We start from the raw sequence: 3,198 nt of genomic DNA, 5'->3' as shown, positions 1-3,198 counted from the left end.
TGCTTCCTCTCTTCGATAAAATTAACTCTCTAGGTTGGTTGAGTTTCTGGATATTAAAAGAAAGAGTCGGTATTAAGAAGAACTTAGACTCAAGTAATGCAATACGAGGGAGACAAATCTCTGAAAATTAAAATAATAATCGTAATAACTAATTCTTGCATGTACTAGGATACATGACATCCAAAATATGTTGAAAATAATTATAGAGGGTTTCGATGGTTAGTTTTCTGATGGTGAGCCAATGGATTCCTTGGAAAATAGTCCCTCTCCATGTTAATAAGTAACTACACCCGAGTCATGTGGAACCAAACTGAGGAAATGTATGTGGTTTTTTTCTGTAGCATCTATATAAGTAGAAGATTAAAACAATAACAATAATAAGAACAAACACACAGGTGAATATTTCAAAAGAAACTCAGAGATCCAACACCCCGCATTGCGGGTAAAAAAAAGCAACGAATTCCTAAAATATGTGCTAGCAAAACACACAATACGGAACATAGAATGTTTGTAGCCAATAGATAAACATATAACCCTAAGTGACAGAGAACAATGTCCTATGCAGTTACCAAAAAAAATTGTTGTTACCACAGAGAAGAATCATGGATGGGTAAAGAATCCCAAGTAAGGCCAAGATAGAAGACTGCTAACAATATTACCCTTGAACGAGTCTAGGGGAAACCCATCAAACTCAGAACAAGATGGTAACTATTTAAGAAGGAAAACAACTTAACCATTTACCAACAATATAAAATAGAAAGAGTACAAAATGCATGAATCATAAATAATATTCTTGATATGAACTTGATAATCCCAATCCATATAATTCCTTAAGAAAACAAATAGTTTCTTAACTAACAGGAAAAAGAACCTCTACTGCAAATACATTTTTTTAATCAAAACTTGAATACTAAGAATCCACATGAGTAAAATATATGTTGACTTCTGCAACAGTACCACATTTAAATACCCTAAAAAATTACTTAGACCATGATAGAAACATTCAAGGGGAGTAAAAGTAAAAGAAACCCCAAGAGGGATTTTTGTATGGTTGTTAAAATTCAACCAAAAATATACATAATCCATTTAAGTAATTGGGAGATATAAATATACATAATCCATTTAAGTAATTGGGAGATATATTTGATGGCCAATCAACCTAAGACTACATGCAGAGAGCCAGTAAACCATGCAAGTCACGCTCCTAACCTAGAACAAGGAACATTTTCGAATTAATAGAGGACGGATTGAGTTGACCACTGGAAAATAAGAAGGAAAATCAAGAATCCTTCCAAACCTGCAAACAAATAAAGAGACATATTACAAATAATCTCAGAGCGTCCACCTGAAATACTTAATTTGGGAAATGTTAAAAGAGTAATACCTGTAAACACTGAGAGAGAGGAACTATATAGGGAAAGTTGAACCCTGACACCCTCAAGACCATTGAAAGCAAGAGAAATATTGAACACCTTGCCGAGCTACAAGATAACAAATAAGAAAATAAATTAATATTTACCTTTGTGGAAGGAATAACTTACACCGTCGTTGAGTTACTATTGTCGAGAACGGCCATTGTGGCTATAGAATGATTACAATGAAATACTTCAACAAAACCATAATGACACTAAACAACTGTGAACTAAGAAAAGCAGTAAGTGATCTTACCATTTAGACAAAGCTCACTGAAGAGGAACCTAGCGAGAAGTTGCAGAGTAGAACTCGATGGGAGGTAGAGAAACAATGCGTTCATGGGGCTGGAGGGAAGGACGGTTGCCCTTAACCGTCCTAGAGAAACCTGGACCACACTATTGAAACCCTAGCATAAGACGATGTGGATCACAACAAGTGTGAGTCAGTGCATAAATGGCAGCAGAATGGAGTAACAGAATGAACCACGAGCCAAACAAACATGAACCACGAGCCAAAAAGCCGCCTTCTAACCAAATAAAATATGGACGGAACGAAATTACAAATTCAAAATTCAAATTTGAATTCCTTTAGCGCCTTTACTAAATTCAAAATAAAATGGAATTTGGAAAACGGTGGTAGATGAGGAAGCCAACGGAGGTTGCAGGAGGAGACGGGATAGGTCTGACAGTGATTGCAGATACATTGAATACTGGAGCTTGCCGGAGGTAGGGTGATTGAGTTGCCGGAATATGCATGGAGATGTATGGCTTTCATGCATATGTAGCATGCCTTCAGATGCGCGAATGTCCTGTCATAGGTACTTAGCGCTCATTTATGTTTCTATAAAGTCTGAAATAGGAACTGCCATATATCCATGAATCCTCCGCTATAGTTACAGTCACTGTCATGGTACTACCGTTTAAATCATCGTTACCTGTCGCGATCCTTCTGTAGCACATGGCGGCGGGATGGATGACCCTCCCTGTATGCTCATGTATGTATGAATATATCCATGAATACTCCGCTATGATTACGGTCACGGTCATTGTCATGGTACTGTTAAAGCATTGAATATCCTATAGCATAGGAAATATGGCTTACCTATCATGATATGCACATTCATACGTGCCTAGAGGTAGCCACTAACGCATGGAAACTCCTATTTCCACCTCTATAGCCTCATTAATGCGCGGCTACATGTGCCAAAGATAGCCAGTGATGACTAGATAATAAAAAAAACGGCGTGTTAATGTTATGAACTCCTATCTCCGACATATAGCCATCCATTAATGAGGCTATAGAGGTGGAAATAGGAATTTCCCTAACACACTTGCTATCACGTGAACAATACCCCATCATTGTTAAAATTGGCGCCGTTTAAATCGTCCTTACCTGTCACACAGTCATATGTGCCCAAAGGTAGCCACTAATGCACTCGCTATCACGTGAATAATACCCCATCATTGTTAAAGTTGGCGCCGTTTAAATCGTCCTTACCTGTCAGTGCTTCTGTAGCACATGGCGGTGGCGGTGGAATGGATGACCCTTCTTGTCGCACATAGCGGTGGGATGGATGACCCTTCTTGTATGCTGATGTATGTATGAATATACGATGAATCCTCCGCTATAATTACGGTCACTGTCACTCTCATGATACTGTTAAAGCATTGAATATCCTATAGCATAGGAAATATGCCTCGCCTATCATAGTCATAAGTGCCCATGTATTGGGCACTATTTTCCGGCAGCTTTGTTACTCCAACTCCGGGAGGTTCCACGGTTCAA

The sequence above is a fragment of the Pinus tabuliformis genome, chromosome 7, assembly GCF_031772625.1.
Source record: "Pinus tabuliformis cultivar Carrire ecotype Pingquan chromosome 7, CPIR1, whole genome shotgun sequence".
NCBI classification, from domain to species: Eukaryota; Viridiplantae; Streptophyta; class Pinopsida; order Pinales; family Pinaceae; genus Pinus; species Pinus tabuliformis.
Note: the sequence above shows the minus strand (reverse complement) of the source record.